The following is a 26,787-nucleotide window of genomic DNA, read 5'->3' on the forward strand; positions in this document are numbered from 1 at the left end:
GATTAGGCCATCTTCTGCTACATATGCAGCTAGAGACACAAGCTCAGGGGGTACTGGTTAGTTCATATTGTCGTTCCACCTATAGGGTTGCAGACCCCTTCAGCTCCTTAGGTACTTTCTCTAGCTCCTCCATTGGGGGCCCTGTGTTCCATCCAATAGCTGACTGTGAGCATCCACTTCTGTGTTTGCCAGGTACTGGCATTTTCTTTGAAGAACAAGAAATTTTGATTAGCTTAAGAACTCTTGGCAGGCTAGTGACACAGCTCAGTGTGGTAAAGACACCTGCCACCAAATCTGAAGACTTGCTTTTGATCCCAGGACCCTCCAAGTGGATGGCGAGAACTGACTCCCCAGAGTTGCCCTCTGACCTCTGTACAGACACCTCAGCACACCCCATCCACATGCATAAATAAGTAGTAATAACTTTTATAAAAGACTCTTGGTCTTGGTGTCAACATATTTTCCAGATGGTTAAGAGATAGAAATTGACCCCAATTAGAACTGTAACTGAAGCCATCAAATATGAACAGTAAAAGGAAAATCTGAAGTCCTCGAGGGAGTGGAGCAACGACTCATGTGAGTTAAGAGCACCCACAGGATGGCACAACCATCTGTAACTCCAGTTCTGGAAGATCGATGCCCTCTTCTGGCTTCCCCGGGAACTGCATTACATGGTGTACATGCACACATACAAGCAAGCAGAACATTAATACACTTAAAAATAAAGAAATTTTTGAAAAAGTAAATCAAAAATTAAAGAATTCCAGTTATTTACTCAACAACTTTTTAAGAATCATTTGACTTTTCGAAGAATTTGCATATGGATAATTGCTGTCAGCACGGAGCAAGCAAATCAAACAAGACAAGATGGGTACATGTTAGCAATAAAAATGCAAACAAACTGAAGTGCAAAATGGACCAGGCACACTAATAAAGGACCCCATCACCATCTGGAGTTGCGTTTTCAACCAAAACGGTTTTGTGAATTGAAAGAACATTTTCATTGAAAAACAGCAGAACATCGCACAGACATGCAGCGAACACCTCGGCAGCCGCTCGCTCGGCAACATCCACCACTAATGGTGGTAGTAGTTCTCCCCCTTACAATTCTCTCTCACATATTGGTCAGATCAGGTGTATCTACAAGGTGCTGTGAACTGTAACACTTAGAACAAGCTGCGGGTTGTCTTAGTGGCTGGGGACTCGAACCCTTGAGCAGTGCACGGCGATCATCTCCTGCAGAGCATTCCAAATACGTTCAGTATTGCCCCGTTTCCATAGCCTGGTAAGTTTAAGTGTGACATTGTATACTTTTGATTTTTGTCTGTTTCTTGACTTAAATTCTAGGTGAATCTTAAAACTTTAGGTCAGGAGGAGGAAACAGCATGCTGTCTTTTTAAATGAGATCTGACATTTTGAGGAGCAAATGCCCTTGGCACACAGGAAGCCTCATTTCGTGTTCCTATAAAGGGCCTCCCGTGTCACACTTTGGACTGCGGTATCTGCAGCGTTTGAGCGTTCTGTCTCCCAGAAAAGCCGATAGTTTCCAGGTACACTTCAAACGGAGTGAGGAAGGCAGCCCCTTAGTGGAGAGCATTTCACAGAGGATGTAGCAGCTGCCACATTAAACAGGAAACCCATGGGTCAAATTCCAAGCTGAGAGGGAAAGGTAACAAGCTGACCTGTGCCAGGGGTAATTTATGATTAAGTTAATGAATTTCTAATTAGGCTTATAAAGCCCTGAAGTATTTTCCGCAATGGTGCATCACGAAGCCTTTATTCGGGGAAGGCTAGAGTTCTTTACATCTGGGTCATGTAGCACATTGGCACGTGGATCCACGTTGATATTTCCTCTCTGCTAGCGAAGCTCTCTTTTAAAGGCAGAAAGACGAGCAGAGCACTGAAAAGAAACAAACAAAACCAAACGGCAATCTGTTTAGACTTAATGTGATACTTCTTCGGGATCCCCTGGGTAATTAATTGTTCAATTTCTTCTGATTTGTAAAAACAGATTATTATCAGTTTAAATAATACCAGATAAATTCCCCAAAATCATTTCTATCGTCCTATCTAAGGACCTGTTAAGAGTAGGTCTGTCTCGTAATTAAGAACATCTCAGAATTAAAAATAGAATGTTATTAAAAGTAAGGGCCTCTATTTAATTAAGTGTGCCCACTCACCAGCACTGAGCAGTGCTGTCCTTAAAGCAAAAGCAAGGGGTGTGGGATCTTAGCGAGTGGCCTGTGACTGGGAGTGAATCTTCATTAATTCAAAGGCGTACAGATCAGCCTACACCTGCACGGGAGGGATGGTGTATTAATGGAGGTAGCTGGAGCAATCTATTCTGAAGTACTCTAGCTGGGAAATACGTCTCCAGAGAGAGAAATGGAAAGCCCTGTGCTTGTGTGAAGAAATAAGACAGGAGTCAAAGATAAGTGCACATTCTGACTCCCTTTCACACGTTTAGACTTAATTAGCTTATTAAGATACAATCATCTTCAAAAAGCAACAGCTTAGAAAATTCTTTGGGGTCTGGCATTCCTAATGGTATCCCTGCCACGCAGCTCTTCCTTCACTCAGTGGACTGACATGCTGTGGTCTGTATAATTATACAAACAGCTTATGCCTGACCCCAAGCCAGCTTGAAAGCATTGACACCTGCTCCCCCTGGCTTCTTGCACTCCCCCCAGAAGGCCTACCACCAGCTCCTGCCCATCTCTCTCACATCCGGAACAGCTCCTGGGGTTATATGCTCACTGCTATCTCCTGACTGCACCTTCGGTTAGGACATGACCCCACATAACTAAAAGAATGATTTCATTCTTTGCTCTCTTTCCTGCCAAAGGGCCTTTCAGCCATGAAACACAAACTAACCTTGAACAGAAAAAAGACTTTGATAATGATACCTAATAATGTGGATCTCTCAGGGAGCATTGTTTCAGAAAGATTTATCTCCAATGGATTACTTCATTTTATTCCTTGAAATGCTCTTTGAGGAAAGCACTGCCCTATCCCCACTCTACAGATCAGTAAGCCGAGGCCCAGAGTTTTCCAGGACAATCTAATGTCTGATAGGGCCTGATTTTAAAACAATATCTCTCTGACATAAAAGTCCTGTCTTTAACTCCTTCACTCAGACTTCAAGACTCACTACATCCACCTCTTTCCCTCAACTTTCTATGTATTTGAGATATGGACTTAAGAGTAGGAAGTTATTCCTGCAAATCTGACACCTCCCAATTGCATGGTACCCGCCATCTCTGTGTCCTTCCTTATAGCAGGAGGAACGACCAGTGGTGAGAAGGCGTGCCAATGACAAACTCTTCTTCTTTGCAGGCTGCATCGTCAGGTCAGCCGGTGTCATTAAACTGTCACTCTCAAAGTAATGCCTCCCACCACCTCTTTTTTGCCAAGCACTCGGTCCCCAACTGCTACTAAGCATCAGGCAGAGAGACTCCAGCTGAATACACTGGCTCTGTGGAAGAAAACCTCTTACAAAAACTCATTAAAGAAATCAGAGAAAAGACATGTTGTAATTTTAGGACCGCGATGAGTCTATTTTAAATCAGGTGGGCATGTGCTTGTGTACTTTGCCGAAATGTCTTGGAAAAAAAAAATCAAAGAAAAAGAAAAATACAACGAGGGTTAAAAATAATGTAAAGTGGAGTGATACGAGTACTATTTGAATTGCTACTGATAAATTTAAATCACTGTTAATCATTAATCACCCAAATCACATCTACACTGCTGATGTATCCTCCCACACTGATTCGAGAGAAGATATATAGAACATTTTCAGGCTGTGCGCCATGTTTATTATTTTGAGTTTTAGTTTGTTTGGTTTTTTGTGTTTTGTTGTTGTTGTTGTTGTTGTTTTGTTTTTATGAAATGGGAAGGAGTTCTGATTAACTTCTGTCTAATTGATGGGAAAATGGATTTTCTTGTCTCAGTCCTAGATGGCATTTTAAAGCCCAGCTCAATTCGTTGGTGATTCCCTGGGATGTTTGTTAGCACAGTTCAGAGTTAAAGGACCCCTCAGATCTGGAAAGATTAAATCCCAGAAGATGTCAACCCTGCTCTCTCTCTGTGTCACCTCTTGACCCTGACAGCCCTCCTCCCAAGAAAGTTTAGAGTCCTCTCCCCATCTCTACACAGCCACTTCTTGGCCCACTATAAAGTCACATTCAAAATGTGAATTCTCCTAAATATAAATGGATTTAAAACATTTAACTGGTGGATAGTGCAGCTTAGCAACCCAGGGCAATGTTTCTCTGGCCAGTGTAGAGAGGAGCTCTAGGCCAGTGTATCACTCAGTGTCAGCAGCCAACCCTAGAAGAAACCAAAATTCAAAGTTGGGCTTCTTAGTTCGTGTGTAGGTGTGTGTGTGTGTGTGTGTGTGTGTGTGTGTGTGTGTGTGTGTGCAGCATCAAAGATCAAACACAGAGCTCATATATTTGGGTAAGTACTCCACCACTGAGCCATATCCCAGACCTCAAAGTATGATTTCTACGAAAATATATCCCTTTTTTATTTAAGTAGAGCCCCAAATCTTAATCAGCCTATCATAAATTAGGAGATTATTTATGTTCCCCTAAAGCATTTTTGTAGGTCTTCTAGGTCTCAATTACATTTTATTGTCACTAGAAAGCCTTTTCTGGATTCCTCTGACTGGACCGGTGCTGAGTCCCTTTTGTTTGTTACCATACAGGTCCAGTCACTCGCCCCACCATAGCACTTTACGTTGTGCGGTATCGTTGCTTTTTAGTCGTGGTTATTGTTTCTGTCTCTGCAGTGACATACCAGACAAGAAGCAATTTAAGGAAGGGTTTATTTCAGCTTAAGATCAACAGGATATATTTTGTCCTCATAATGAAGGCATGTCCCTCAGGAGCAGAAGGAACTGGTCACCTTGCATGGGCTTTGAGAAAGCACAGAATGAATGGGAGGGTTATGTAAGCAAGTTTGCACCTCCTAAAGGTTCAACAGCCTCGAAACAGCACTGCTAGCTGGAGACCAAGTACTCAAACATGCAAGCCTCTGGAGAGCACTTTACCTTCAAACCAAAAGACCTTTCTCCAGATCCCCACCCTAACAACTGGCTATAATTATTTTAATTAATATGGATTCTAATCTATTCAGTATTCTATCCCTGGTGTCTAACACAGTGCCTAGCATATCAGAGGAAACCCTGAACAGTATATCCAGAGATCAAATGAAAGGGTGTAGACCCTGAAGCCTACAAGCACTACTTCTGTGGGTTAAGTGGTGTTCTAGCCTACAGCAAACCACTGCTTGGGCCAAACACTAAGTAGAGACCCAAAAGAATCTCAGTATTCAGAAGGCATTTGCATAGTTCAATTCAGGTAGAGTCCTCAAGGGTCCAAGGCAATTATTTCAGAGCAGGGCATGAGCTTTCTCATATTTCAAATCAATTAAGACTTTGTCAATAACACAGCAGTTCAGTTTTAATATTGAAAACACAATTATTTCCTCATTGTTGAAATAGAGGGAAAGGATGCTACTTACTTAACAGTAGCACAACTGTAGGAAACATCACTCCATCGGCTCTGCATCAGCTCCTGCTTCCTGACCTGCTTGAGTTCCAGTCTTGACCTCCTTTGGTGATGAACAGCAAGCTGGACGTGTAAGCTGAATAAGCCCTTTCCTCCCCAATTTGCTTCTTGGTCATGATGTTTGTGCAGGAATAGAAACCCTGAATAAGGCAAACTGGTACTGGGAGTGGAGTATTCCTGTGACAACCTGACCATGTTTTGGGGAGGACTGTGGAAGGATTTTGGAACTTTGGGCTAGAAGATCCATTCAGTGTTAAGAGCTCTGTGGGATGTTGTGTAGGAACTTGGAAGATAATGTTGAGAACAGTGCAGAAGATGGAGGCCTGGCTTGTGAAATTTCAGAGGGAAGATTAAAGACTCTTATCAGGGCCATGTTTTTATTGTGAAGATTCTGTGGTTTTGGTTATGTGGGGCTAAAGAATCATCTGTGATTAACAAGATACCGGCAAACCTTTGTGTTACTGGCACTCCTGATGCTAGTTAGTTGGAGCTAAAAAAATTAGCAGTGATTAAGAAGAGACCAGTATCACTGAAGTGAAATCTTCTGGGAATTGTTTTCTGAGAGCACAGAGGCTGTGCTCCAGAGATAGCCAAGGATGTACCTTGGGCTGTGGCTGGACTTGGTAATGTGTAAGAGTCACCTAGGTGGTACTGGTTTTGAAGGCATGAAGGAGTCATGAAGAGCAGCTGAGGCTCAGGACTGTGAGAGGCCATGGAAGGCCTTTGGTGAAGGTGCAGCCTCAGTTGCAATTGATGATCCAGGACTGAATGGGTCATGCAAAGGAATTGAGGCTTGGCACCATGAAGAGAGCCTATTGGTGAATCCTAGTTGCAGCGGAAGACAGCAGTGTTTTGGAGATTCCAGTACCATGAAATGATCACCAAGAACAGCAGCAGCAGTGGAGTATAGGCAGCTAGAGCCTAGAAGACAAGCTGTGTACTAAGAGGGGCAGGGCTGGAGAAGTGACCCAAGCCCTTGGAAGAATCCAGAAGATCGTGAGTGGACCCCAGACATTGGATGGTTACAGTTTGATTTTGATTTTGATTGTGACTGTGCCCTGGTATTTTTCCCTCTTGAATTAAGAAAATATTTTAGTGGAGCTCAGTTAAGAGACTTTGAATTTTTATAAGACTTTAAATTTTAAAAGATATTGGAGGATTGAACTTTTAATATGTAAAGACTGTGGGAATTTTAGAGTTATTTAGAGCTTAGGGATGAATAAAAAAGTAAGGGTTGAGACTTAATAATGATGTGTTTGTGTGGCAAGTTGACAAGGGGTCAATTGTACTGGCTGGTTTTGTGTATCAACTTGACACAAGTTGAAGTTATCACAGAGAAAGGAGCTTCAGTTGGGGAAGTGCCCCCATGAGACCCAGCTGTGGAGCATTTCCTCAATGGGTGATCAAGAGGGGCAGGCCCATTGTGAGTGGTACCGTCTCTGGGCTGATAGCCTTGAGTTCTATAAGAGAGCAAGATGAGCTAAGCCAGGAGAATCAAGCCAATAAGAAACATCCCTCCACGGCCTCTGCATCAGCTCCTGTATCTCGACCTGCTTGAGTCTTAACCTCCTTTGGTGATGAACAGCATGTTGGAAGTGTAAGCTTTCCTCCCCAACTTGCTTCTTGGTCATGATGTTTGTGCCGCCGGAATAGAAACCCTGACAAAGACAACTGAAATGCTTTTGAGGATAGTCCACTGACTGACCACCATCCTAAGACTAGACAAGTGCAAGACTTCTTCTTCTTCTAAAGAAACCCTAGAGCATTGAAAGGCTGCCAGCACAAGAATAAAGGAGTTGAAGAAGTCTCTTTTTACCTTGAGAAATGCCACCTCAAAGAATCCTCAGTTGATAAAGGCACCTAAGAACAACAAAGGGTGAGGGCACAGTAGAACAAGTTACACTGACACTGAAAACAGAAAGGGGAAGAGGTCGCAGGAAAGGGTGACAACAGACATCAAGTTCAAAGGCCTTGGTCTTTGATGCTCTGCTCTTCTCCTCTTATCCATGTTCCCCTTGGGTGTACAAAATGATAATCCAATTATTGACTCTATGCAAATGTCTCTTGTGACAGACAGGCTAATGTCACTTCAAAGACATGCACATTCCTGAAGCCCACGCTAGAACAGATTTTCTCAAATGGTCAAATGGATTTTGCACATGGGCAGAACTCTGGATGGGACCAATATAATCACAGAGGGCATGGAAGCATCAATGGGGGAAATCTATAAAGATGTTTTCCTATTTTAAATCTTGAAGAAGGATCCAGAGACCAAGGAACGCAGGTGGTACCTTGAGAGAAAAATGCAAGGAGGTTGTTTTTCTGGGTTCTAGCAGGACAGCTCTGATGACAACTTAATTTGACCCCAGTAAGACCCACTTTCAGTTTATGAAGCCTGAATAGTGAGAAAGGAAAATGTTCTCATTTGAAGCCATTAAGTTTGTGGTAATTTTTTTTTTAACAGAAGCTGTATGACTAATATGATTCCTATATTGGTTTGGTAAAGCTAAGCCCTCAGGTAAAATTTAAGCTGTTTGCGCTTCCTTGTCAGATTCCCCTTGACTCTATCAAATGTGCAAAATTAAACCCATCATCCTATCCTACATACAGATCTATGCCACGTACTCTTCCTTGTCAATTTGATCAGCTTAGAATGGAAAGTAGAGTATACAACTGAGTCTGTCTTTGAGGATATTTCCAGAGAGAAATAAGGGGGAAGGTACACCCTGAATTTAGGGAGTACTTTTCCATAAGTCAGGAACTTGGGTGGGATGCAAGAGGAAGGAAGAGAAGCCCAGAGAATATTCTTTTCCCTGCTTCCAAGTATGATGTACGTAAGCACTCTACTCTGCCACACCCTCCTCACCATGATACAATAAAACCCCTGGGTCTGTGAGCCAAAATAAACACATCTTCCCTTGAATTGACTTTCTTGGGTATTTGATGACCATCATAAATACTGTAACACAGACTCTCATCTCAATCTACCTGTGGTACTTTGAAAGAAAATGGCCCCCACAGACCCATAAGAAGTGGCCCTATTGGTGTGTCTTTGTTGAAGGTGGCATGTAACTAGATGGTGGGCTCTGAGGTCTCAGAAGCTCAAGCCAGTTCTCTTCCTGTTGTCTACAGATCAAGATGTAGAACTCTCAGTTCCTTCTCCAGCACCATGTCTGCCTGAACACTGCCATGTTTCCTGCCATGATGATAATGGACCAAGTCTCTGAACTGTAAGTCAACCCCAGTTAAATGTTTTCTCTTATCAGAGTTGCAGTGGTCATGGTGTCTCTTCACAGTAATAAAACCCTAAGTTACTGCCTGCAGAGTTGGCGACCCTGCCTTTCTGGTTAATCCCAAATGTTCATAATTCTTCAATGTTCTTCTCCCTTCTTGTCAGTCGCAATGCTTCTCAACCCGCCATGATAAGATCCACCATGATGGAATCCTACCCACGCATCCCGTTATTATTCCCTTTGTCATGATCCTAAAAAGAATTCCAGTATTTAAAGAGTTAAATTCTAACAAAAATTTAAGACAACTTACATAGGTATATGAATAATCAAATAAAGGTGATGGGGGAAGGGAATAGAAGCTGGAACCCTTTGTACCCTTGACTAGATCATTAGGCAAAATGGATTGGGGATTTCCAGTAGTAGTGAGTCTTCATCTGATAAGCTGATTCAAGGAGTTTTCAGACCTGAAAAGATCTGGTTTCCATAGTTACCGAAAGTGAGAAATATTGGTAGAGAAATGCAGTGAAATGATCTTTCCAGAAATATTCTAAAAACTCTGTTCCTTACCATGCCTCAAGCCCTCTCATGTCACTCAGCCATGATTGCTAGCAACCCTATTCCCAGGATATGGCTATGGTACCCACTAGGGTGTACCTTCAGTCTGTAACAGGCAGAATCAGGATACAAGAGCCCTGGGATTCCCTAAGACAGAAGTTCTTGTCAAGTAAGAGTTGGTACTTGGAAGGTCCAGCTGACCCAGTTAAGGCAGCATTTCATCCTGTGTGAGTTGTGCAGAGAATAAGATATGTCAGACAAATCTCAGCTCGATAGAGAACCTCTCTAAAAGGCCAAACTCTTAGAAACCAATAAGGAAGAGTGCTTCACTTTTTACTGACAGCTTGTCACTTTCCACGAGAAGTGTCTCTGCCTAGGCAGTCTCAGGACACCAGATCCTGCCTCTGTCCTGATGTGCACTGCAACCCATGTCTGTCAGCGTTGGCTTTTAGAAAACTCTATGTGTGGAGACACCTGTTCTGTTGTGATCTTGATAATATTTTGTGTTGTTTCCCAAAGCTAAATAGCTCCTACGTGTCAATCTTCCCTGTGGGTCATCAAAATGAACATCCCACTATGTCTGGCAACTGTCTTTTGTTGTTGTTGTTGTTGTTATTTGTTTGTTCGTTTGTTTGTTTTAGCTAGGACAAAAATTAACTAAGAAAACAATGTAAATGGATAAATTGTTTATTTTGTTCATGGTTTCAAAGCTTTCATGGAGGGTTCAAAAACACAGAATGGTTCATTCTACATTATCCTGGAAGCAGATGAACAGAACACTGAGCTCTTGGGATTCCTCCTATTCCCAGTCTCTTCTACCAGGCCAGATGGCACCATCCGCTCTTGGATTTTGGCTACCCCTTAGTTAAGCTCAGATCTATTTGGAAATGCACTGATAGACTCACTCAGGGGTATGCTTTTCTAATCCCCAGACACTTTTCGACCCAATGAAACTGACAATCACTGATGGCTTCTGTTACTGGGTCCCAGGAGTTACCTTAGCATCCATGGATTTGGTAAACAATGCTTGGCTAACCAGGGGAATATCCTGGTTGTGATTAGCCCACAAGAATATATTCTAACTTAAGACTCTTTTTTTTGCCATACTAGCCAGTGCCTGTGTGTATTTGCTGAAGCCAAGCAGTGTTTTTTGACCTTTGATTTTAATAATAGTCTCAGCCCAGCTTCAGAAATGTAACCACTGAGAATGCATGTAAATAAGTGTTTTAATGGTAAAAAAAAAAAAAAAATACCTTTCTTCTCTCTCTTCTCCCTTTACTTTATTCTCTCTTATATTGATCTTAATCAAACCATGCTTGTCCCTTTCTAGCCCCAAAGGCAGTTTAAATGAGCACACTCTTCAGCAAGCCGCCAGTTCCATTATCTGAAACATCGGTGTTCATATCACAGTAAGCGGCTATCCAAGAAGTGGTCTGAACAGGCCCCTTGTGTGCCACTCTCCCTAGTTCTCTCAGGAAAACTTCATCAGTAAACCACACATCCAGTAGACCGGGCTGCTGATGCTCTCAAAGTGAGACAGAGTCACATTTGAAAGGGCGGATCCACCCTAATCAGTGGATTTGTAGGAAAACCTCTGTCCTGGTAGGAAAATTAAACTGAAGAAAATATTATCCATTCAGGAGAGGTACTTTCTTGAGAGTGGACGTCTGACTGATCTCAATTCTAATTGTCAAGGTTAAAGCCTTGTGGAAACTCGGGCCAACAGAAACTATCATTTCAAAAACACAATGTACACTAGAAGATAAAATGTCTGAAAATAGGTGGGAGAGTTTACTAAAGAGAGAGAGAGAGAGAGAGAGAGAGAGAGAGAGAGAGAGAGAGAGAGAGAGAGAACATAGAATAAAGTAGAGAAGACCAGTTATTAGATATTGATTTATTTAGCTGTTTGGTTATAGCCATTGTACTACCTGTCTGCCAAACCATGATTTCACTTGCCACCAGGAACAGAATAACTTGGAGAAAAATACCTGAAACAATGTGTCATTCATTGTCCTTAACAACCTGACTGCACGGAGGCTTCAACTCTGGCTAGCTTACCCGCCCCACCTGATGGTTTTAGAGTATAAAATGAGAGTACAAACTAGGCCCAGTATTTAAGCCTTTTAGGAGCTGTCCTGGCTTTGATCCACGGGCAGCGTCTCCTCTCTCCTGCTCACGTTGGCATCGGAATGCTTATTGCAGAAAGATTCCCTCAACAAAATGGAAGACATATGACAATCAGGCTGGAGCAGGTAGTGCAGAGAAATCCCTCAGGAGTCACATGGCAGTGTTCAGTGGGATGATATCCACAGTACACAGTCACAGCCAAAATGCCCAAGAAACTGCTTAGAAAAGTGGTCCCCTCCGCCGTGTGCCCTGGAAGTGCTGATTTCTCAAGACTGGCTTCTGTAAATGGGTCAGAAAGGATATAAAATGCGGAGGTTTAACTCAGTCATAAAATATCCATTTAAATTCTGAACTGCTTCCTTGGAGAATTGCTTTAGTTTTCAGTGAATTTCTAGTTTTAAACTGGAAACTGTCATTGTTTAATTACATTGCTCCTGATTATGCCCCTAAATGTCATGTGGCACACACATTGTTACTTTTTTAAAAGATATTTAAAATTCAGTTTATTCTCTGAATTTAGGGAAATACTCACAGGACCGTTTCTGACAACTGCTTTAATTTAAAAACTTATTCACGTCTACTGGTGCAGGTTTATAATCCCAGCTACCTGTGAGTCCAAGGCAAGAGGATCAAGAGGAGAAAGCCTGGCTGTGCGGTAGAAGACTTCAATTTTGTGAAATGCCTCATAACAAGCAAGGGCTAAGCTGTTGCTTTGTGGTAGAGCAAGCAGTTGCCTAGGACAGCTGATGTCCTCAGTTTAATTCTCAGAACCACAAAAAAAAATTTTTAAATAAGATGAGAAAATATTTATTCTAACCAGAATGCATTTGATCGGTAGTGATACATAAAAGATGAACCTTGGAGAACTGCTCTTGTATCCTATCCTTATATCACCAGTGACTAATTTTCTTACCCATAATTCCACCTGTCTTGAGAAAAATATCTTACACACACACACACACACACACACACACACACATAAAAAGGATGGTCTATGTCCATCAGGAGGAGCTGACTCTGTAGCCCAGAGAACTACCATCAGGAAGGGTAAACATACCCCCACATACATGCAAACCATAGATAAAAAGTTTCACAGTGAGGCAGATTCCTTTCAAGATTAAGCCATTCTCCCAGAGAACAGTAGGTACTTGCAAGAGCCCAGGTACAGGGGTATTTTTGATAGGCCACAGTAATGTTTCCCAAACCTATCTCCAAAGAGCCATAGACCCCCTGCAATATTATAGATTTTCTTTAAAATTTCATTTCAGTAAACATAAAAGCTTAGGAAATTCTCACTTTATTATGGAACTTTGCTACGGTACTGTGAGTTGGAACTTTCCATTAGTGAACTGTATCATATATGTTTTCCTGACTAATTTGACCACAGAACTTACTCATAGTGTCTGTGCACATCTCGTGGGGTCTCTCATGTCTCAAGGAACACAGATTGGAAAGGACTGCATTTGTTTAATATGACAGAGCCCGTGGAGCAGTAGTTGACAATGAGTGCCCAGAGAGCATCACTCCAAGCAGTCCTGTTGTCTGTGCTTTTGCCATTGAATGCCCAGCAATGCTATCAAATGTTTTCTATGCCAACTCTCAGACTTGTAGCCGTCATCAGAAGCAGCAGGTTCAAGCCAAGTGACAAACAATTGTACTCGCCAACAGCGTTCGCAAGATCCTTTCCTGGCCTGCTTCTCAGATACTATGCAATTGTATATTCTCAGTGCCAGGGCTATCTGGCTGTACATTTAATTTCCAGTTTTGTTTTGGAGCCCTGTCATTTCATCAATCAGGGCAATTCCATCTGCTAAAATGCTGACGAATCCAGCTGCTTTGTCACTTCCAATCAATTCACTAATGTTTCCACGTTCTGTTTCAATTAGCAGCCTATTCTTTGCTCTGTTTGATGACTTGATGCTACCTACTGTCTGCAGATTAAAAAATCAAATTACACATTGCTTTGTCCTTGACATTAAAAAAATCCTTTCTTCTTTACCAAATTATTTCTATTTAGCACGTTTATCACTCTTAAGTTAAATTATGCTCTACCACACTGGGAAGTAAGAGGTTCAATTGTTACACAAAGAATGGAGCTGTAGTGGGCTCTCCCCTTGACATTCACTTGTTCCTGGTGTTCTTACTCCAAAGTCAATCTTCTCTCATCTAAGGCTTCTATTGTTGTGATTTTTTTTTCCAGCACCTTCCACTAAACACCTCCCGGAAGCGTTATTTATTTAACCATAGTCCCTTACTCACTTTATTTAATTTACCAATGACAATATCTATATTTTCTAGTGTCTGCAGCTCTTGACTTTGAGATGTAAGAATGAGTTGGACACAGCCATTCTTGGTGCTGATTATGTTATCGCTCACCCCCCACGCCCAGCAGTTATGAAGTAGCCATTTGAACGGTGTTTTCAAGCACATCCAGAGCCTCTTGTTTTCTCTTCCTCTGAAGAGCAATCTATGTTTACCTATTTTAATTATATGAAATTGTATAGGTTTTTTTCTTACAAAATGCAGAAATAGCATAGAAATCTGACTGTCCTTTCCCATGTTCTGTGTCACAACTGACAGCATGACACTTTTATAGCCTAAAGCAATACAGCAGCAGTACTGTGGGTCATATTTTTAACTTTAATAACAATTTGGAATTGCCTGCAGCCTGCCTTATTTCTGGTCTTGCTGATTTCTCGGGGACCTGTGATAACACAGCTCCCAGTTGCCCGTCTAATCTGCCTTCTGCCTTCTTTTGTATTTTCTTTTGATGTAGTTTTTCACGGTTATCAGGTCTTGCAGGAAAGTAATCTGAATCTATAGTTCTACCTTCTTCGGGGCATTCTGAGGAACTAGAATTTGCTTCCTGCCTGCACGCTCTCGAAAGTGTTTGCTTTTTCCTGTGGCTGGCCTTGAAATCTTCGTCAGCTTTAATCTTTTTTAGACATTTGAAAAAAAAAATGACTTTTTACTAGAAGTTCCACTTTCCTTCAATATAACAAGATCCCATTTGGGTTGTGCTTAAAAGATGGGATCGTCCTTCAATGCTTAGAGATTCATTAAGTGTTTACAATGGATGCACATGCGCCTAGTTGTTCGGAGAGTGTTTAGTGAACACCAACTCTATCCATTACTTTTCTCTAGCTGGATCTGAAAAGCTCAACTTAAGAAAGAAAGGGCTTATTTTGACTCATAATTTGAGGGTGTAGTTCACCACATCAGAGAAGACATGACAGCAAAAGCAGCCATGCCACCAGGAAAATGAAGCAGCTGCTCACATTGTGCCCATGGTCAGGGCAGATCGGTAAGTACTGCTACCTGATTCCCTCTTTTCCCTTTTCTTTCCTTGTGTTCAATCCAGGCATCAACCCATGGGATGGTGCTCCCTACATTTAGGGTATGTCTTCCCTCTTCAGTTAAACTGCTCTGAGAAAGCATTCCTTGACTGACACACTTAGAGATTTGTTTCCAAGGGGATCCAAATCCAGTCAAGTTGCCAAGGTATCAACTATGAGGCAAGTACTGTCTCCCTCAACCTGTACAGCTGAGTACAGAGTTTACAACTTCATAGTGTTTCCTTATTCATATTCTCTGACTGCTAGAAAACATGTCTCCTTGTGGGGAACTTTATAACTCCTCCAACTGCAGTTCTTTGTCTAAAATATCCTGGAATAATTACAACATTCCTCTTACACCAGAGAACCTTGGACATCGAACACATTCTCCAGCCTTCCCCAATTTAAGATATCTGCAAACTTGATGGAAAGATCTTCCCCACTTAGTCTCCAATACATTACTGCAGCTCGAGTACATCACAGAGTATATTATTTCAGCCTCTTAAGATTCAGCCTACAAACAGAGATACTCCGTGTACACATCTTTTCCTTACCCCTTATACCTGCGTTATCTGTCTTGTATCCCAAGATGAAGAGAAGGCATCATAATTTGGGGGATATAGTTCTGCAATACTAAGTTACTATCCCAGTCATGTAGAGGATAGCGAGGTGGTTTGAGAGAAGTAGTCACACAATGTGTGTTGAGTGCTTTGGTGACAAACAACAGAAAACCAGACATGCTAGACTGTAAAGACAAAATCATTTCGCACACCATAGAGTGAGGTAGCTTAGACAATTGCAAAATATCACTGCAGAGATTTCCTTAATTCCCTTGCATTGTTTCAAGGTGACAACAGGAGCATCCAGTTCTTCCAGACAAGACAGCCTTCAAAGTAGGAAGAAGGAAGCTGAGCAGAAGAGGAGAAAACATGTTGTTGATCCTTATCAGAGAGGCTTCTCATAAAGCTTACTGACCAAAATGAATTCTATGCCCAAACTCTACCCTCGTACTTCTCAGAGTGAGGTTCCCAACTCCTGCCTCTCCTGAGGATTTATTAGAAATTTGAAACCCAGACTCGATCAGAAGAAACTCTGGAGTCAGAGTCCAGGATTCTGAATTTTCACATGAACTCCAGATAGTTCTGGTAGCTGATAAATGTTGAGAGTTTCTATCCTATTCGCACCAACACTCAGAGGCGTGGTTCTATACCTATTCAGATCAGACCGGGACATGCTTTGGTCTGCAGTAGTGTGGGCTGATAATGGTCAGCAAAGGAGGAACAAGGAAGTGGTAATAAAGAGTGTCCTGGCTGGTTTTGTGTCAACTTGACACAGGCTGGAGTTATCACAGAGAAAGCAGCTTCAGTTGGGGAAATGCCTCCATGAGATCCAGCTGTAAGGCACTTTCTCAATTAGTGATCAAGAGGGGAGGTCCCCTTGTGGGTGGTGCCATCTCTGGGCTGGTAGTCTTGGGTTCTATAAGAGAGCAGGCTGAGCAAGCCAGGGGAAGCAAGCCAGTAAAGAACATCCCTCCATGGCCTCTGCATCAGCTCCTGCTTTCTGACCTGCTTGAGTTCCAGTCCTGCATCCTTTGATGATCAACAGCAGTATGGAAATGTAAGCCAAATAAACCCTTCCCTCCCCAACTTGGTTCTCGGTCATGATGTTTGTGCAGGAATAGAAACCCTGACTAAGACAAAGAGTGAAAGTGGAGAAAATGAAGACAGAGATATGGAGTGGGAGCAAGAGGCCCAAGTTGCCAGGGGTATGGAAAGCAAGAATCAGACCTCAAGTCTGAAATTACTGATTTCTGCAGATTAGAGGGAGCTAATACAACTAATAAACAGCTGGGGGAAATCAGTGTTCTAGTGAAAAATAGGTTTGATTATTCTACTTCAAATGTAATTTAAGAGTGTGGTAAGTACCGTATCCTGACACATTTGCTGAAAAGCGATTCCACACTGCAAAAATCAGTAGCTAATTAGAACTTCAGTAAAATGCCAGATTTCATACAATGTGTGAGGTGGGGTAAAGAAGGTTATTTATCAAAATGCAAATTACTGATTTTGCATCTCTTCTTCAAAAACCAGTTTTACCTCTGCAGCACAGCAATTTGTTTTCCTTTTCTTTTTTTAATCTCAAGACAGGAACATAATCTGACTATGTAGCTCGAGCTAATCTTGAACTCTCAATCCTCCTGCCTTTGCTGTCCAAATCCTAGAATTATAAGCATATTGTAATGGACCTCATCCAGTTCCATCCAACATAGGATTACTTCCTTATGCTTACTTTCCAGCTGTCTACACCACCAAGTACAATGGCAACTGAGCACAGATAGCTGTTGAAATGCAGCTAGCGTGACTTGAGAAATGCGATCCATACACGTGAACTCACACCAGCAGGAACTGTGTATACGAGACCTGCACGAGATCAAGCCAGACAAAATCTTAGCATGGGTGGGGAAGGGAACAAGGAAGTTACACCCCTAGGTGAGGTGCTATTGGCAGGCAACAGCTGCTGAGAGAGGGAAGATCGGTTTTCTTCAGATACGTGTCCCCTGGGAGGCTACTCACGCTCCAATAGGTAGTTCATACACTCATTGCAGCACCAAGTGGACTTAGCGGGGGTGGTGGACGGAACACAAGAAATTTGATGGAATAGTGGTGTGGAGAATAGGGAGAGGGAAGGAGGGGTGGATTTTAGCAAAACACGCTGTATGCATGCATAAAATTCTCAAACAATAAGCAATAAGTAAAACATGAAAAGTGAGAGCCAGTGAAGGGCCTCACTAGGTGGCAATACTTGCTACTAAGCCCGGTGACCTGAACTCTACTCTCCCAGAATGAACATGGTTGGAGGAGAGAACCGACTCCAGAAAGTTATCCTTTGACCCCCATACTTTCATTGTGGCAAACATACACACACACACACACACACACACACACACACTAGAAAAGGGGGAGGCTAAATAAATGTAAAATATTAAAATGTGCAAATTGAAAGATAATTTTTCTGAATTAGGTTAGAGTATTATGAGGGGGACAGTCTGAAGACTTTTTGCCTCTTATCCAAGTCTGAATTCAAGCCATAAATGCCAAGACCCCAGCAGGAAAAATGCAATCTGAGCCTCCCCGGGAGAATCCAGCCAGGCCCATGGCTCTAATATGCAGCTGGGACTGAGGACATGGGGCACATGGAAGGATCACCTTCTCTCCTACATTCAAAAGATGGGATGGGTGAACGAGCAAGCAGATTTGGTACAAAAGAAAAAAACTGGAAGAAGAGAATGGAGCAGAGGAAAAAACGAAGAAAGAAACCAAGGACTTTGAAAGCCATTCCAGTCTAATTTTACCAAAGGGCAATTCTGCCACTAGTTAAGTAATGATTTAGTCATTACAGTGACTCTCAGAAAATAATTTATTCTCTCTTTTTGTATTATTGTTGTGTTTTACAAAGTAAATGTTCAATAGAGGCCATTTGAATGAATTAATTCTTGTTGCTTTGCTGATAATAAAACATATTTTAGCTAATGAATATTTATTCTGACGATTCTTATTCCAGTTCCTCCTCCACAGTCTACTCAATATGCCAGAGAAAAGGAAAGGCTCAGGCTCCTTCCAGGTTTAACACTTCCAGTGCCAAAGGCTCCTCCTTCTAGCTGCATACATACTTCTCTCTACTTGCTTTACAAAACGCCTTCTGTTTGCTATGACATGCCTCATGCTAGAGTCCACCATGATGCCTCTCAAATGCACTTCCATTCAGCTTTCCCCTGCCCCTTTTAAGCTCCTTTTCAGAATGGAGAATTGTGTGCATCCCTCCTCTGACACCACTGGGCTCCAACGCTCCATAGGAATTGGGGTTGTTTTGATGTTATGGCTGTTGACAGGTGTGGCTACAGGGTGGCAATTCCTTTCAATCGTTTTCACAAGATGCTCACCTGTGGATTCTGTAAAATCCTGCATAACCTTCGCAGGCTGTCAAAAGGTGCTTTCTTGGAGTTGTATCATTCTGTGAACAACTGCAAAGTCCTTGGTGAAGTCACAGGTGGCCTCGTAGGCATTCTTTAGGAAGCCATTCCTAATGTGACAGGCTACAATCCACACGTGCTATGAGTGGGTTTGCAGTTCATAAGAGCCGATGTGGATGACAGCTGCCAACGTATTCCTCACAAAGAGAACAATTTATAGTCAAGTACATTGTATTGATTTCCTACAGGACTTTTCATGTCAAGAGGAAATCAGGAAGCCCTCAACGCAGATAGCACAGTCCTGTTCAACATCGAGGGCCTCAACTAGAAGTTCTTGAAAGGCACAATTGAGTTGAGTTGCTGCCGAGCTTGTGTGGATGGTAGCCCCAAATCTCTGAGGTGCAGCTGGCACTTCTCTTCCTTCTCCAGCAAACTGGCAGGAGATGCTGTGTTCACTAACCCTAATCCTCCCACCCCTGGAGTCCTTCATTACTCAAACAGACACCTCCAGTATTCAAGGCTTCCATCACAGCTTTTCAGCAGCAGTAATGATTTGAGGGTGACATCAAGACTCACGCTTTCTATCAGAGCTCAGCAGTAGGAGAAAAACCTACTTTAATCACATAAAAGTGTCAAATTGGATGAAAGGTTCTTAAGAAATCTGAGTTTGAAAGGCGACTGTGACCCCAGGCCCTTTTCTTTATTGTTTGCATCCTCTGCATCTGGATGTTGCTGGATATAATTGAGTTTATTTCTCTCTTAAACTCCCACAGCCTCCGTGCCCTCAGCCCAGGCTCTGCCCACTCTCCTAGATGGTTGTGACAACAGCTGACAGGTCTCCTTGTCTTGAGCTTTTCCTCTCTGTAATTTGTTTCTTCTCCATACTGATCTTTGTGCTATGTCCAGAAAACACAGTTTTGGTTGTATATTTCCTTCTTGCAAGTTTCAGAGTTCTTTCCTTGTGTCCAAAAACAAACCCACACCTCACCTGGCTTTCAAGCTGTGCATATCTGGCTCCCTCCTGTACATTCAGCATCTGTAAAAAGAATGCTCATCTAGGTACCCGCAAACACAAAGGTTGCAGGAAGCAGCAAGCATGGTGAGGATTCCCTAGAGAATAAAATAACGAAATACTGTTCTTCCCAAGATCAGTGTTCCTCTAGCCACACTGCAGGCACGTGAGTGACGCGGTCACCAGTCCGGTGGGGCACACCATCAAGTTCACAGAGCACCGTGAAAAACAGAAGGAAGGGGAGTTTAGTCATCCTCTTGGTCCTGACATCGCAAATGCACTCCACCCATTGGTTCCCAAGCACAGTAGCTAGAAACCTTCTCCTGAAGCCATTCAAACCAGTCCACTACCCACAGCACGTGCTCCCTTTTGCTATGCTGCAACTTCCTTCATCTGATCCTCTCTCTAAACTTTGTCTCTATATCCTTCTCGATCTATCCCATCCAGACAGCCCTGCTCCCATCCTACAACCCCAGGAGGTTCTCTCCAAGTCCTCCAGTGGGGTTAATCTGTTACATTTCCTCACTTTAATGCCAGTAAATTTTTATCCAGTTATGTAGTATTACTACTTATTTAGGGAACAGGTTTTTAAGCGGAAAGAGGATACATTTCTAATTTTAATCTTTGGCTTTCCCCAAGTTCTTATGTTTTGTGGGTGTTGGGATGTGGAAAGGGAGGGAAAGAAAAAGTGGGGGAGAGAAGAAAAAGAGAGGTTCATGCCACAGAGCACATTTGGTGTTGGGTTCAGGTTGGAAGCTAAGAAAACTCACTTGAGACACGGAAGCTTAAAAAAAAAAATGAAAGCTCTATTTTCTGAGTGCTCAAGGAGGCAGCCAGTTCAGGGTCTGAACCTCATTCCCAAAGGGAGATTGTACATTTTTGAAGGATGGGAACACAAGGCGAGGGGTGCACTGAGGTGAGCTTCAATGTTATCTAATTGTATTTTTGACTTTATGGTTAAACAAGGGACCGCCCATTGGAGATCTGGCTCAGATGCTGACTAATTTTCTAGAGGTCAGTGAATTCAATTCCCAGCAACCACATGGTGGCTCACAACCATCTGTCATGGGTCTGATGCCCTCTTCTGGTGTGTCTGAGGACAGTGACATTGTACTCACCAAAAAAGAAAAGGAAGGGAAAAAAAAAAAAAAAAAAAAAGCTCTTGGAGAAGTAGGATAAGTGTTTGTTCCTAGGCCTAAGAACATGAACTTGTTTAACCCTGCTGACAAGACGGAGAGGTTGTCCTTGAGATGACTGGACTCAGACTACTGTTCCCAACAGAAGCTGTTCAGCTATGGGAAAGTTCCCAGCTCCCCTAGGGCCTGAGACCTTGAATTAATCATTCTCCTTCTGATTAAATGGAGTCTGAAAATGAAATGGCAGTCCTTAGTATAAGTTCCTTTTGCTTGTTCCCAATGCTGGAAGTCACGGGAAACCTTCAGCAGCCAGTCTTGCTGAGACAGTGTCTCTGTAACAAACCAGCAAGCTTCCAGGAGAGACTCCCTTTTGCCTGCCTACCATCGCACTGTAGGAGTACTTGTATTACAAACATATGCCACCACATCTGGCTTTGTACACGGACTCTGAGGTGTTGAACTCACGTTGTCAAGCCTGCATGGCTGTAGCCATGGCCCTCTGAGCCATCTCTCCCTACCACCTCCCAAAGTGCCCAGGGTACTCTGTACAGTGAATTCCAAGAAATGCTTGGCCATGCTAAGGACCTTAACAGTATAACAGCTGATATGTGTGTTGCCTCTTTGCCTAGAAATTCTTTACCATTGCTTTGTAAGGCACAGGAAGACTTAATTCCCCCCCCCCTACAACCCGTGTGTGTGTGTGTGTGTGTGTGTGTGTGTGTGTGTGTGTAAATTTCAGGACTGTTTTCTTTTAAATAGTAACATGATGTGAGGGCTGGAGGAAATAATATCCCATTTCTTTGCACTTTGCAACTGAAATTTTTTCTGGCTTTCTCCATGGATCTTTTGGTTCAGACAACTATGTTGAAACCACAGTGGGCAGAGACTGATGGAGAAAAAAAAATCTGTAATACTTGCTAATTAAATGATGTGGTTAAATTTCAAGTTACAAATTATTACCACCGTCTGCTTTCAATGGAGGCATTTAGGTGCTCTATGAGACAGACATTATGCCTGCACGATGATTAAACAACCATCAGATATTTCAGAAAAAACTCTATTCTCAATCCAATTAGCATGTATTGAGGATAATCAAAAGTTTTGCTTTGTTATGTTTTGTTTTTAACTTACATAGACAGTGCATTCGGCTGTCCTTGGTTTTCTGCTTCTCATCTCAGTACTGTTTCCATGTCATTGACAAGAAATGTCTGGAGGATTCCCCACAGTGAGTAAAGCACCACACGGAAGTATATAGTGAATATAATAACCAGCTGTTTCAACTTTCAAAAGTACTTAGTGCTTAGGAAGACAGGACAAATATATGAAAAACAATATTAGTTCGTTGTTGTCTGATTTCTAAACAATATCATGATATTGATAAATGGCTTCTAAATATTCCTCATGCTCAGAACTCTATGCTAAACAGGTGTGAGCACTATTTAGCGTTAAGGTGTCTTGACCAGCCATGCGGGCATATGAGCCAAAGAGAAGTTTAGCTTAACTGAGGATTAGAGTTTAACTAATAAATATGTTTTTAAGTTGAAAAGGAAGCTTATTTCTAGGATGTCCAAGATTCTAAGGAACTAAATCATGTCAAAATTCCATAACTCTGATACTTCAGTGTAGTGTTTAAACAAATATACAGATATAGTCAGTTACCAGAAAGAAAGGAGTCCTACTACAGGAGCATTGCAAATCCTCATTTTATCCGGATGATGCTGTGTGGAAAGTGCCCCTCCCATCCCATTGTCCTCAGACCACACTCTCCACCTGTAGGCACACCCTGTTCTTACTGACCTGTCCTCATTCTTAGCCTCTCCTGGAGCTACCTCAGGGTCTTCTCGCTCGTTGCCCTGTCCTACTGTATTGGGCTTTGTTTCTGACAGATCAGCCTTCCTCATTTCAAAGCTCCAATGGCAATCTCTCTTTGCTTTGGACCTGCAGCCGCAGACATGTCTTATAATTTAGTGAATCATAGCTTGAATTTCAGTTACTGATAATTGCTTATTCCCACCTCAAACAAGCATCTTGGATGCCCTGAACAGTGGCTTGCCCTACACAAGCAGACACTCAACACTGGTTTTGTGAGAATACATTGAAGGGAATAAAATAGCTATGATTTCCACTCCTTTTAAAAAAGAAAAAGACACAAAACCTCCAGGATTTTTTTTTTCAAGCAGATGGGAACTCCCCAGCAATTTTATGGAAGACTCAGAATATAAACAACTGTTTTAGAGATTGATTTTTAGAAGTTTGTTTATCTTTCTGTTTGTTTGCCTGGTGTGTGTGTGTGTGTGTGTGTGTGTGTGTGTGTGCGCGCGCGCGCGCGCGCGCAGACCAGAAGCAGCTGTTAAATTCTCAGAGTTAGAAGCAGATGAAATTATAGGCAGTTGTGAGCCTCTCAACTTGCTAGAAGCCAAGCTCCATTCTGCTCTGGACTGACAAGCCATCTCTCCACTATACCCTTTTCTAAGTTTTAAAAGGTTTAGTTTTTCACCTTGCAGATTTTTCTATCACTGACATTAGACATTTTATTTATAATTTTGAATGCCACAGAAAGTAAAAAATTTTGTATTCCAGCTTTCCCAGTTTTAAATTCCTTTGTTTGAAAATTATTACATTTTTTTTTAAAAATTAGCAAGTGAATCAGTGAAATGCCATTTAGAAGAAGACTCTGCCTCTGTGCCTGGGGACAGCAATGACTTACTGAGCTGAATTGGTTAAGCTGTGCCAACGCAGTGAGTCAAAGATCTTTATTTCTAATCTTTACACAAGAACAAAAGTATGGAACATAATATCCAGATGGAAAGTGGAAAATATCATTGTCATTTTAAGTGAAAAAAAGGATAATTTTTTTGACAAAACCATAAAAAATATTGGATGTGGGCAGAATTTTTTATAATGGAAAACTAACCTCATAATCAAGAGGCTGGATTGCTTAGCCCAATATATGAAAATTTACTACAAATTTCCACTCATGATAGAAAAGTTCCGCTTCTGATTCATAACCCTTAGGCCCTCCACTGCCTGTGAACCTCAGAACAGTGGTTTACTTGTGAACACCCCTAAACCAGGGAAGCAGGGCGCCTGTGCCAGATTCCCCTCTCTCCTCCTAAACAACTTCCCAGGAGCTCAGAGGGAGTCTGTCCCTCTAAGCCTGAACAGATGCAACACAATCATTATTTTCTACAAAGACTATTTCCAAACTGAGGAGCAAAATGAGGAAATGAGAAGGCCTTTTTAGAGAAAGCATAGCACGGCTGTCTTAAAGGGGGAGTGTGCTGGAAGAAAGAATGTTTCACTGGCAGCTAAGAAAGCTCTGTTGTGTCACACACACACACACACACACACACACACACACACACACACACACACCCAACGCCCTGTAGGCCCTTTCACCCTGTAGAGGGGTTCTGGAGGTACTTCTGTCCAAAACACTAAACTCCACAGGCTCTCCTAGGCTCTCCCTAGGTCCTATCTCCTTCTCCTTTGTCAGCTCTTCTTCATTTTCATCTAGGTGCCCACACACTGATTTTTGCGCTGGTCTCCTGCTGGGTGAGCTGGTTTCCAAGCGCCCTCTCATTATTTCTAACTCCAGTCTTCCATACCACCCACCCCCATACGGAGCATGAGCAAAGCTTCTTAAATCAGACCTCAAGATCTACATTTTTATTCTTCTTTCCACACATCAGAAACAACAACAAACACACACACACACACACACACACACACACACACACACAAGTGACTTTTTTCTTCGTTACTTCCAGGGCTTTCCAGCCTCCCACTCACTAATTTAAAAAAAAAAGAAAAGAAAAGAAAAGAAAAGGTTTATGTAGCTGATTCTTCCCCTGTAGTCTTCAGCCATAAATAAATCACCAGACCAAGAAATATTATCATAAACTTAAGGGTTTAATAAAATATAAGTAGCTACCTTGAACTTTGGATTAAATTTTATTATGCTGGAGAAGTATGCAAATTCTAAGGAACAACTCAAGAGAAAAGAAAAATGAACAGGGCCACTGGTTTTTCAATTATTCTAAAGACCCTTATATCAAAGTCACTTTGATTTAGGGACTTCAAAGATAGAAATTCCACTTACGGAAAGGCCACCCAGGCAGCACTGTTGATAAACTGTCCAGGTATTTTTAAAGAGCAGATTAACCCTGGATCTTAGCTATTCTACAGTTTGCTAGGATGATCTTTGCTCTATTTAGCCATCAACAGTCAGCCTCTTTATTCTCAAACACCCAATGCTTACTTGCAATGAAGTCTAGCATACCTCTGAAAATTCTCTCGTAGGAACTCTTCATTCCTCTACCAGTTCCATTTGATTAATGTATTTGGTTCAGCATGAATAACATATTTCAGAGAAAGCCTAAAGCTTACTCCTGTGCTTCAAAGTCTTTCTTCACAGAGCTTCTTTTCTGCCTTTCCCTTCACACATTTAAATACAAACTAATACTAGTATGTCATTAAAACTTTTCTATCCTTACTGCTATTGCTAATGTTATTATTCGCCCTGAGTTTTGCTTCTTGTGAGCAGCATGTGTCCTTTAACTTCACAGTTAGCTCGGGCATGTTATCCTATGCTGTGTGACTGCAATCCCCACACATCACCTACCACCCTTGTAGCTGATGTACATTGACTTCCATCTCTAACAATCCCCAAAACTGTGTTGTAGCTCCAGGGCTCTGCTCTGTTACCGTATTCATTTGCATTTATCCCTTTAGCAAGCTCATATACATCTCTGGGTTCTGGTCTAGCCTCTACTCTTTAGCCCCTTGTTTTCTAAACAATACCCTCACATCTCACTCTCTTGAGGGGAACTCCAGCCCCAATCTCAAACTAATGAGTCCGAAATTTGATACAATATATACCGTTTCAAATAGGATTCCTTTATAGTCGCTGGATTTGAAATACGTAACAGGCAAGGCTGAGAGATACCTTTAACCTTGCCTTGTCTTTCACTGTCTCTCATTTGACATCTTAAAAATCATCATTTCTTTTATAACCAGGTGATCACTAAAGTCACACTATTACTACTTTACACATAAACTGACTTTTGAATAAGGTGTCTTCCCTCAATCCAGTCTTAATAATAGTATTATAAGTTTAAGCATGTAGAAAGGATATTTTCATTGGCTCACTCCATCTACAAAAACTTTCAGTGGCTCCCCACCATGGGTTATACTAAGACACCAATTCTACTGGCTTTCACCGAGTCCCCTCATACTCGGGATATGTTCAGTCAAGGTCTGCTCAACCTCGGTATGCAGCATGCTCTGTAAAGCTCTGTCTACATAGTTTTTCATACATGTTTAATTGTAGCTGAGCCTTTCACATACTCCTGAATTCAGATCTAGCCCAAGTTCTGCCTTCCAGAAAGCTGTTTAATTCCAGATCTTGTGAACCTTCAACCAAATTGCCATTGGCAATGAAATACTCGAAGCCTTTCTGTTCCTCTTGCATGTTCTAGGCTGCACTGGAACATTGTTCCACTTACAGCACTTGTGGTAGTCCTTCCACCAATACTTGATAGATTTACGAGCATAACTTTTCTCAAGAGGATGGGGCACCCTATAAGGTAAGATTGCTGTAGAAGAATTTTAATCAAGCAACATGGCTGCTCTGGCGAGGAATCACATCCAAAGATCTTTCTAGATCTGTATGATTTGGCTGGAATGACACATATTTAATCCCTCTGCCTAGAATACAGACATACCCTTAGTACACACATTTCATCCCAAACAACGAAGATAAAGTTAGTTTATAGAAGGAAGCAGTGACATCGAATTGAGGGGCAGATAAAGTGATGGATCAGAGAAAGATTTGACCGAGTAAG

The sequence above is a fragment of the Mus pahari genome, chromosome 5 (genome assembly GCF_900095145.1).
Source record: "Mus pahari chromosome 5, PAHARI_EIJ_v1.1, whole genome shotgun sequence".
Classification (NCBI taxonomy): domain Eukaryota; kingdom Metazoa; phylum Chordata; class Mammalia; order Rodentia; family Muridae; genus Mus; species Mus pahari.